Source organism: Vombatus ursinus, unplaced genomic scaffold (assembly GCF_900497805.2).
Source record: "Vombatus ursinus unplaced genomic scaffold, bare-nosed wombat genome assembly UNPS02014833.1, whole genome shotgun sequence".
NCBI classification, from domain to species: Eukaryota; Metazoa; Chordata; class Mammalia; order Diprotodontia; family Vombatidae; genus Vombatus; species Vombatus ursinus.
The window spans coordinates 2854597-2865980 of record NW_020954611.1 but is presented as its reverse complement, the minus strand read 5'-3'; the positions used below and the strand labels follow the sequence as shown (position 1 = coordinate 2865980).

At 39.2% G+C, this 11384-nt stretch overlaps 1 protein-coding gene across 5 annotated transcripts in view; it reads right to left on the bottom strand.

The window, feature by feature from the left end:
* TACC2 (transforming acidic coiled-coil containing protein 2) overlaps positions 1 to 11384 on the bottom strand; it is a 308717-nt gene that overhangs the window by 222293 nt on the left and 75040 nt on the right. The gene's annotated exons all lie outside the window — the stretch shown is intronic.

The following is an 11384-nucleotide window of genomic DNA, read 5'->3' as shown; positions in this document are numbered from 1 at the left end:
TATGCTAATTAACAGCTGGTAGGAGAAGAGGAAGGAAAGAGAATAAGCATTTATCTAATGCCTGCTGCTATGTACCAGGCCCTGTGCTAAGCACTTTTTACTATTGTTATCTTACTGGATCCTCACTACAACCCTAGGAGGTAGGTGCTATTATTATCTCCATTTTACAGTTAAGTAAACTGAGGCAAACAGAGGTTAAGTTACATATCTGGTAAGTATCTGAGGCTGGATTTAAAATCAGGTCTTCCAGTCCCAGAGTTCCCTCTATCCACTATGCAACCAGCTACCTTGCTGGGAAAAAAAGATGATAAGACATCATACACACACACACACACACACACACTCACACACTCACACACACACTCCCCCCAAAAAACAAAACAAGATAATCAGATTCAAAGTTCCGAAAGTAAACTATGAAAGCACAATTTGAACTACAACTGCATGTCTGATATCCTCAAACATACTTCTCCTACTAGAAGAAAAATCCATGTGCACAAAATTATGCTTTAAAGCAAATGTCCACTTGTATGAGGGGAAACATGTTATTGTGCATAGAGGGCTAGTCATGGAGTCAGGATGACCTGAGTTCAAGCCTCTTCTCTGACACATACTGACGTGTGTCCCTGGGCAAATCATTTACCCTCTCCTACACCAGGCAACTCTTTAAGACTAAACATTCACCAATCTTCATTGGGAAATGTAAATTCCATACTGTAAATTCCCCATACCAATAAAACTATAGGTATAGACCAAAAAAAAAACAATCTGCACGTGGAATAAGTTTGGAAGGTATTGTTATGCTCCTTTTATAGATGAAGGACCTGAGGTCCTGCCTAGGACAACAGGCAGAACATTAAGTGGGGAGTCAGGAGACTTGATGCTGATATTTACTGGTTCTCTGACCAAAGAAAAACCACTTCCTCTCTGCACCTCACTTTCCTCATCTGTAAAACAGGGTTAATAATATTATTACCAAATAAAAATATGGTGGAAAAAGTACATTATAAATCTTAAATCACTCTGAAATATAAGGTATCATTATTATTACTACAAATACTGACCAAGGTCATAAAACTAATAAGCAGCAGAGCTAAGACTCAAAGACACTTACGAATCTGGGAGAGATTGTCCTGAGATTCAAAAATTTTGCTGGAGATAATGTGTACATAAATTATCAGTCACTGATTTATACTAATTTTAAAAGTCGTTCAGCATATGCAATACCTTGGCAATCTTTGTAAGCTTTTTGTAACTTTTCTACACTTTTCCATCAGGACCAAATGCTTTGGTTAAGTCCACTAGATTCAGTAGGAATATGGTTCCTGAAGCCCATTATGGGTTGCAGTCTGGCAGAAAAACAACAGGGAAATTTGAGTAAATGCATTCTAAATCATCAGATCACAGAATGGGAAAGGACCTCAGAGATCATTGAGTCCAACCCCTTCATTTCTACAGTTAAGGAAACTGAGGTGCTGAGAAGTTAAGTGACCTGCTCTTTATAACATGCTCAAATACACACAGAATAAACTGGCCATGTTAGCTGCATGCTATGGATCTTGCTAACAAGTATTAGAAGTTGAACTAAGGCACATGTCAGCAGGGATCAGTCACTGACTAATGATTCAGATTGGCTTTTTTATTGGCCAAAATACATACCAAGGAACAACAGGCCATTCCTGCTACACAGAGGAGTGTTGGAGTATCCACCAACCAGGAAAGATTTAGAAGTTGCTCAGGTCTTTTGACTGTGGCAACCCCAAGCACAGTCATGGGTGCAAAACTTTTATATAATAAGCACAATTAGCCACTTAATCACAGCACCAAGGAATAACTGCCTGGTAGAGATCAAGCTTTCCACTGTCGGTAGATTAGTGAGGTACTCCCCAGTGTCAAGAAAAAGAAAGACAGCCCAATAGGGTTTGTCTAACCAGCCTGCACCAGCAGGTGAATATTGAGGCCTAACCCAAGACAACAGGGCAATGGGGCACTATTATACCTGAGCTGGGAAAACAATTCCAGACCCAGAGAGTGGGGTAAGAAACACAGTAATTCAAAGCTGTGAAACAACTCCAATCTGTCCCAGTAAGCCACCTAGGCCTCTGTGGCCTATGCTAAGGAGCTCCCCTCTACACCAACACAGGTACATGTACTGAAACTGGCTTCTTCTAGATATCATCAGAGTGAAACTTTGCTTTGACATCATCACTGCCAAAATGGAAGAAGTCTGGGCAACGCAAACTGTATACTCGTATCTGTACATAAATGAAACTTTTCTATGGTGATATCCAAAATATAAAAGCTAACCTGTAAAGTGTGCTCAAATCAGAATAATGGTGTTTCTTTTCATGTATCACAGTTCCACAATCACAGTATAGATAGTAAAAAAGAAACAGCCTTGTAGTGGGAATCAAGGGACCTGGGCTCTCTACCTATCCTGTGTGATCTTGGACAAGTCACTTTCTTTCTTGGTCATTAGTAATTTTCAGTTCCTAATATTCTATAATACTATCGTAGTTTGTCATAACACTGCTACCCATTACTTTTTAGGAGGGAAAGTGCCAAGGGAAGAGAAGAGTGTTTCTTCATCTGCCATTTTAGCATTTTTTGAGGCATCAACAAAACTGAAAAAAAAAAATTATTTACAGAAAGAGAAAGGGAAGAAGAATCAGATTGGGATAATTATGCCTAATACTTTATATTCCAAAATGACTGTCAACGAAAGAAGAACCCAGGGGAAGCTACTAACCTTTAAGTGGGGCAAATACTCCCTAAGCCATTTGAGAACTTGCTATTGACTGGACCAAGGATTCTTAAATCAAGGTCCACAGACCCCCAAGGGCTCTGTGGGTAGATTTTATGGTTCAATGAATTTTTTTAAAAAATATTTTGTATTGATTTCTTTTGTAATTCTTTTTTTGAATTACAAAATTAAAAACGGTACTCTGAGAAGAGGTCCATAAGTTTCATCAGATTGCCAAAGGGGACCAAGACACAAAAAAAGGTTAAGAATCCTGGACCAGACTGTCCCAATGGAGCTTACAAGCAATCAACAAGGTTTCCATGAAATGCAACCTTCCTCTGTATGACGCTGTCTATTTACTAAGAATTTTTCTACAGATTAAATCACATTGATCTCAGCCCACGAATTTTCAATTTTAACAAGCTCTACAAATTTAATTATACCCTATTCATTAAACTAATGATTGAACAGTTGAGTAGTTCATGAGATGTACCATGTGTAATTCAGAAATAAAGTATCCCAATATAGGCCAATTTAAACCAATAAATATACAAATATAGCCCAGCCCATTAGATATATAGGCAATTAACTAAGCCAAATCACTACTCACTTCCATTCCTCTGCCAGAAATCCACTTGAGGTAGGTAAATGGCTATAGTCAAGATTGGCTGAAATGTTGTAAACAGGGAACAAGGCTATAAATATACTCCATTCTAGAACCTTAAAAAGTTATGCAACATCATCAGAGATTATCTAGGTACAAACATACCAGTAAAATGGGCAACTTTGAAAGAAAAAGAGCCCACGTTTTCTTGCATGTGAGCTGGTGATTTCCTTGGTTTTGTCTCAATAGCTATTTATGTCAAAGCTAGGACCAGATTTGCCAGAGGGAAATTTTTTTCAGAACTAATCTGTTTAGGTCTGTGCATTAATTACAGTCCACAAAATGTCCTTTTATGCTTCTGTGATTTAAACTCAGTGTTCAAGTTGGTAGGACATTATACAGAATAAAACTGAGCACTCTTGTGGGCCGGGTAGACATCACAATGAAAGGCATTCAGTCTTGACAATGGATTCCCTTTTTGAATAAAGTCTGTGAGGATACAAGGACTGGAGCACATCCTTCAAACTTTTTGCATGAAATCAGAATACCACTATAATAAATGGAAGTAAGCTGGGAGCGATCAGGGACTTCCAGTAGCAAAAAATAGACTACTGGCAACATAGCCAATTTTCAGTTTGATTGTGAAAAGTGAGAGAAAGAGCCTCAAAACTACCCTCACTGGAAACAATGAGAGAGATTCATTCCTAAAGGGCTGGTGACCAGAACTCTGGGTTTTCTCAGAAATTTCTGACCTATTCCGCCATCTTCCCAGAATGCTCCAAGTTTTATCACTATAAATTCTCAGCATACGTTTAAGTGCCAGTCAGTGAGCAAACATGAACGTTCTCAATAAGTCTTCCAGGTTAGAATAAGATAAGTACAAGTTATCCCTAGAATTAGCTTGCCTATGAGTTTGTGATAAGCACATTTGATATAGTAACATCCCATAAATTGTTTTTTTTTGATTCAGTTGAGTAATATAGAAGCATAACTAGCATCATCACATTTAAATAGCTTCAGAAGGCACCTTAAAGAACATGTAGTCCAAAGCCCACATTTTCTAGAGGAAAAATTTAATTAGAAAGAAGTTTTTGGTCAATTTTAAGGGTACTGTAGTGATAATGTATATGTTTGTGTATATGTGAGAGTATGTTTGTGTGTATGTGAGAGTATGCGTGTGTGCACGTGAGAATATGGAGTTAGGGGCTGGCTTCTGTTTTTATTGATATAAGGAATTCCTTGCTAGAGAAATTTCATCTACCAATGTGTATCGACACCTTCTCTATAACTTTTAGTCTTAGAAAGTTGTTTAGAGCACTGAGAGACGAGCAATTTGCTTAGGGTGACACAGCCAGTATGTGTCAAAGGCAGGACTCAAACCCAGGCCTTCCTGGATTCTAGGCCACCTCAGCACCCACCACCTCATGCTGTTGCCTTTCATACTTGTGTGTAGTAATAATAGTAATAGCAACTTACAACTATATTGCACTATAAGGTTTAGAAAGTACTTTGCATTCATTATCTCATTTGAGCCAGGGCAGCTAAGTAGCGCAGTGGATAGGGCACCAGGCCTGGAGTCAGGAAGACTCATGTTCCTGAGTTCAAATCTGGCCTCAGACCCTTACTAGCTGTGTGACTCTGGGCAAGTCACTTACCTGTTGTACAGACAACTAGAGGTTGTAGAGCCCAGAAACTGAACGAAGCAGCTACCTAAAACAAGCAAATTTCTCATTCCTTCTTTTGATCAACTGAAATTCATCTTAGTTTCTTATAAATTTGAACTCATTTTTTGTAAATTCTCTCTCCAATTGGACATTCAGTTGCCCAATCTATTCTGTGGCTGTAACAGGGGCAATGAGCCTTCCTGATTGTAAATCTCAGTGCCTTTCATATGAAATAGAATTATTTTATCCCTACAGGGAGGGGAAATGACTTGCCTAGGGTCATATAGACAGTATCTATCACTGGAAAGACTTGAATTCAAGTCTTTGCCTCAGTTTCCTCATCTGTAAAATGAACTGGAGAAGGAAATGACAAACCAGTATCTTTGCCAAGAAAATTCCGAATGAGGTCAAGAAGGGTCAGATGTGACTGAATGACTAACTGAACAGTTGAGCGTGATGCTAGAGGTGTTATAATATCCATCTTACCAATGTTCACAGAAGTTTAATAATGATGATGGTGGTGATGATGGTAATGAGGAAGAACAACAACCACATTTATATAGAGCTTGCTATGTGCCAGGCACTGTGCTAAGCTTTTTACAACTATTTGATCCTCACAACCCTGGGAGAGAGGTGCTATTATTATCCCCATTTTACAGATGAGGAAACTGAGGCAAACAGAGGGTAAGTGATTTTCTCAGGGTCTTCCAGTTATTAAGTATCAGAGGCTAGACTGGAACCCAAGTTTTCCTGACTCCAACAGAGAAAAGAGAACAGCTGATAACTAGAGATTGTAGACCCCAAAAACTGATTGAATGAAGCAGCTACCTAAAACAAGCAGATTTCTCATTCCTTCTCTTGATCAACTGAAATTCATCTTAGTTTCTTATAAATTTGAACTCATCTTTTGTAAATTCTCTCTCCAATTGGACATCTAGTTACCCAATCTATTCTGTAGCTGTCACTGTGGCAATGAGCCTTCCTGGTTGTAAATCTCACTGCCCTTCATATGAAATAGAACTATTTTATCTCTATAGGGTGCTCTCAGTGAGGAAATGACTTGCCCAAGGTCATATAGCCAGTATTCATCACAGGAAAGACTTGAATTCAAGTCTTTTTGACTTTGAGGCTAGTTTTCTACTCCATCAAATCCTCTCACCTTGTACACAGTAGGTGTTTAATAAATCTTTGTTGAATTTAATTGAACTCCATGCTCTAGATCTTTCTTTCTCCACCCCACCCCGTTTCCCCACCCTCCAAATTAAAACTTGTCTATCAAGTATCTTTATCTCAGAAATTTGCTAAGTGAGGGAACCAAGCCCAATGAAACCAGTTTGAGCCAGGATATTTATGGTTGATAAATAGCTTAATGTATGGCTTCTAAATCCAACAAGGGTTTTTAATTAGAATATTAGAACTGAAATGGAACTTCAGAAATCCTGTGTTCTAGGAATCTTCACCTGAGGTCCATAAACTTGGTGAGGTTTTTCTCTTATGTTCTGATAACTGTTTTTCAATATTATCAGTTTTCTTTGCAATCCCATGTAGTTAATTTTATGCTTTTAAAAACATTATTCTGAGAAAGCATACATAGCTCTCACCAGACTGCCAAAGGGGCCCGAGACATAAAAGAGGTTAAAAACCTTCAGTTTATTCCAACTCCCACATTTAACAGAGGGAATAAGAACAAGAGAGGTAAAAGGACTTGTCCAAGGCCACACAGTGAGTCAAGGGGAGATTTGAGACTCACACTACGTCTTTGTGGTTCTTAATCATCTCTCCATTACACTCCTCAGCCCCTTTCTTTAAGATCAAGGAGTGATTGATATAAACATTTCAGATGTATTTTGGGATAGTAGGTCATTTCAATCCCCTTAAAGTTAAACCATATGGTATAATATTGATTCTGCCTTCTCACAGAGATACTCTGATATCCTTCATATATTTTATCTGCCCTATCTTGAAAAGACTACATACCTAGGTTTTTGTTGTTTAATTGTTTCAATTGTGTCCAACTTTTCATGACCCCATTCGGGGTTTTCTTGGCAAAGATACTAGAGTGGTTTGCCATTTCCTTCTTCCAGCTCATTTTACAGATGAAGAAACTGAGGCAAACAGGGTTAAGTGACTTGCCCAGGGTCCCACAGCTAGTAAGTGTCTGAGGCCAGATTTAAACTCACGTCTTTCTGACTCCAGGCCTGGTACTCTGTCTACCACGCCACCTAGCTGCCCATACATAAGCTATTTCTCTGCTATTTTCCTAAGGACCTAGTTCAGAGCTTGGCTCACAATGAGGTGCTTAGTGTATGTTTTTGACGGACAGGACAAATGTATGCCTTCAGTTAACACATACATCAGGACATGAGCTACCTCCCCTAAAATAAATGCCAAAGGGGGAAAAAAGAATCTTGCCCTGTTGGTAGGGCCAAGAAAATTTCTCTATGCTGAAAGTTAGAATATAATATTTAATGGAGAGAGGAACTGCTGTGGAAAGGTCTTCAAAAATCTTGACAAAGTGGATTCAATTAAAAATCCACAGGCTCTCACTTGTCCAAACAGTGTTCAGTCAGAAGATGCCTGGGGACTCTGCTGACCTTGGCAGCGTTATAGGACTCGAAGCCAGATTTTAAAATCCAGTTACAATTCACAGATGCTCAGGAGAGAGAGAGCACCCAGCATCACAACAACAAAGTTGAGAGGTCAAAACTGGAGTACTTGTTGACAATCAACAATAGATGGTGGGAGAAGTTGTCCCCAGAATCTGAAAGCATTGACGATTCTGTTTAGTCGTCTAAATACTACAGCCACTAACTCCCATCCCTCCTCTTCCCCACAAAGCATTCAATATTATTTTTTATTTATTTAGGCACACAATTTTATTTATTTATTAGGCACTCAATCTATAGGGCATTGTGCTATGTTGCTGAGGGATATTCAAATTTAAGTAGCATATGATTCCTGTCCTCACAGAACTTTCAGTTTAGTAGGGAAATATACATATATTCAAATAACTTGAATGCATAGAAATACCTAAGACAGATGCAAAGTCTGGGCAGGAAAGTCATCACCAACTTGGCAGGAGGCAGGAAGAGAAAAGACCTCATGGAGGAGGTGGCATTTGAATTGGGTATGTTAAAAGAATTAAGCACACAACAGAGGTGGGATTGGAAACAGACATTCTAGGCACATATAACCACCGAACAAAGATACGGAGGCAGGGAAATATGCAGACTGTTGTTGTCTTTTTTTTTTTCAGTTGTTTCTGACTCTTCATGATCCCATTTGGGGTTTTCTTAGCAAAGATACTGAAGTGGTCTGCCATTTTCTTCTCCAGCTCATTTTACAGATGAGGAAACTGAGGCAAACTGGGTTAAGTCACTTGCCCAAGGTCACAAAGCTAAGTGTCTGAGGCCCGATTTGAACTCAGTAAGATGAGTCTTCATGATTCCCAGCCCCACTGCACCACCTAGCTTCCCCAAACAATAAAGTTTTATTTTAGCCAATGGTCTGAACTACCTCCTTCCTGTGCCCTTTTCCAGGAACAAATAAGGAGCCCAGTGGTTTAACTAAAGACTGAAAATAAAAAATCAGCAAGAGAAAAGCAAAAGGCCTAGATAATATGTAGCAGGGTAGAGGCTGAATAGTAAGTTTCTGAATGGTTGAAAAAAAAATTGAATCCCTTTAGCCTTGAAGAGGCTACTGGTTAGAGGAAAGAAGGGCAGGGGTGAAGGGACTTCATGTGTTTCTGTTGGTTCATAAACTCCTAGGTAGGAGGGTCACAACTGGATTTCTAGTTCATCTCCATCTGAGTCTGACAAATGTCCGGAGGTATAGCCCTTTCTGCTTCCTGCCTCATGGTTGTAGTAAAAACACACTCCTTCCTTATGAAAGCAGCTTGGTTTTTATGACATTTTCAGAGACGCTACCAAGGGGTTAAGGCTCAGGGTGACTCAGCTTACCCACTAAATGTGTGAGTAACAAGTCCTCTAAATAAAAGGGTCATGAACTCAAACACACTAATTGACTTTCTGTTATTGAGTTGGTGCCCTAACCCAGTAGGGTGACCTCAGACTCGTAGCTTTTCTCTAGGTCTTAATTTCTTCCTCTGTAAAGCAATAGGATAGGACCAGATGACTTCTAAGACCCTTCTGGTTTTAATATTATAGGATTCCTGTGATATTATTCCTAAACTTCAAAGAAGAAGAAGAAGACGGTCTCTCCCAATGTGTGGTTCACTTGGTTCAATTTTAAAGGATTTTTTTTCACCAAGATATAACAAAGCAGCCTCTTCTAAACCCAAAACACAGAAAACACCAGTCAGAATTTTGTAAGCTATCAAATTATTATGGCATCACAGATTGCATGGTGTAAATATTAAATCTTATGAGGCAGCTAGGTGGCACAGTGGATGAAGTACTGGTCCTGGAGTTGGAATGACCTAAGTTCAAATGTGGCCTCAGACACTTATTAGCTGTGTGACCCTGGGCAAGTCCCTTAACTCAGTTTGCCTCAGCTTCCTCATCTGTAAAATGAACTGAAGAAGGAAACAGCAAACCACTCCAGTATCTTTGCCAGGAAAGCCCCAAATAGGGTCACGAAGAGTCAGACGTGACTGACTGACAACAACAACAATCTTAGGAGAGTTAAGAATATGGGAAACCAGTTTAAAATAGAATCTCCTAGTCATGAAACGTTTTTTAAAGTTGTAGTCCTCTCTCCAAGTCTAATGACAGTAACTGTAGCTCAAGGAGTAATGAACACCTACAATGTGTCAATCACTATGCTAGGCACTAGAAGGAAAACAATATATTCAGTGATTTGTTTTTTATGGAGGGGTATGGGCATTAACAGAACAAGGTCAGGCAGAAGGGGCAAAGGCAGAGTCTTAGGATGAAATGTAATAAGTATAAATATAATAGAGGACAGCTTTAAGATTCATTTGGGGTTAAGTCCACTTTGCCACTGCATTGATAATGTTTAGAGGTCTGTTATACTAATATTATTTATTAATTCTTGTTCATTCCCATACATAGCCAACTAAAGAGCTTTATCCACGCACCCATGTCTGTCAAAAATTATTTTAAAATAAAGTGCCTTTGGTTGTAGCAAAAAATACATATAATTGAAGATAAATGGGTTTAAAAAAATCAATTTCACAAGTACAACGTAGGGGAAAATATGGCTAGACAAGAATTGATGCGTTCTTAGTAAACTGCAAGTCCAATATGAATCAACTATGTATCGTGGAGCCAAGAAGGTTAAGGTCAGTCAGTTGATAAACATTTATTAAGCACCTGCCACGTGACAGGTATTGTGCTAAGCAATGGGGTTATAAACAAAGTTAAAAGACAGTCCCTGCCCTCAAGGCACTTACAGTCTAATGGGAGGAACAAAATACAAAAACTACGTGCTCACAAGCTCCAAAGATGATCTTTTAAAGTAGAATTGTGTGCATGTCCAAGGAGGTCATAGGCCCTCCAAACTCTGTGTGCTGGTCAAACTGTATCTGAAATACGATATTTGGTTTGGGCGCTCATTTTACATTGATAAGTGGAAAATGTCCACACAAGGGCAACCAGGATGGTGAAGGTTCATGTTACAAAAGGATCAATTGAAGGTATTGAGGAGATTTAGCTTGGAGAAGAAAAGAGTAAGAATAGGACAAGGTTATTCCTTTCAAGTGCCTCTCAGCATAAAAAAGTATTTAGACTTGTACTGTCACCAACATGGCCCATAGTACATAGAGTAAGTACTGTATGAGGAGTCAGGAAGACTTGAGTTCAAATCCAGCCTCAGACACTTATTAGCTGTGTGACCCTGGGCAAGTCACTTAACCTCTCTTTGCCTCAGTTTCCTCATCTGTAAAATGGGGATAATAATAGCACCTACCTCCCAGGGTTGTTGTGAGGCTCAAATGAGAAAATATTTGTACAAAGCACTTAGCACAGTACCTGGCAAATAATAGGTACTTAATAAATGCTCTTTTCCTTCCTCCCTTCCTCTTCCCCTCCCTCTTTCCTCCTTCCTTCCCTCCTTCCTTTCTTCCCTCCTTCCTTTCTTCCTTCCTTCTTTCGAGTTTAAGTGACTTGTCCAAGGTCACAAAGGTAATGTGCATCAGGGGTGAAATTTGAACCCAGACCTTCTGATCCCAAAGACACTACAACACACTGCCTTCTACTGGCCCAGTTGCAGCTAAGAATAATCAAAATTGCAGGGAATCAAAAGGACAATGGAAAAAAACACATATTGGACACAGGGAGATGGCCATTGCTCACAATGAGCTATACACAGGCAGTAATAAAAAGGTAATGAATTGTTTTGCTCACAGTAACTCATAAAAGCTGTCTACTACGGTGTGTGAGGCTCTCCACTG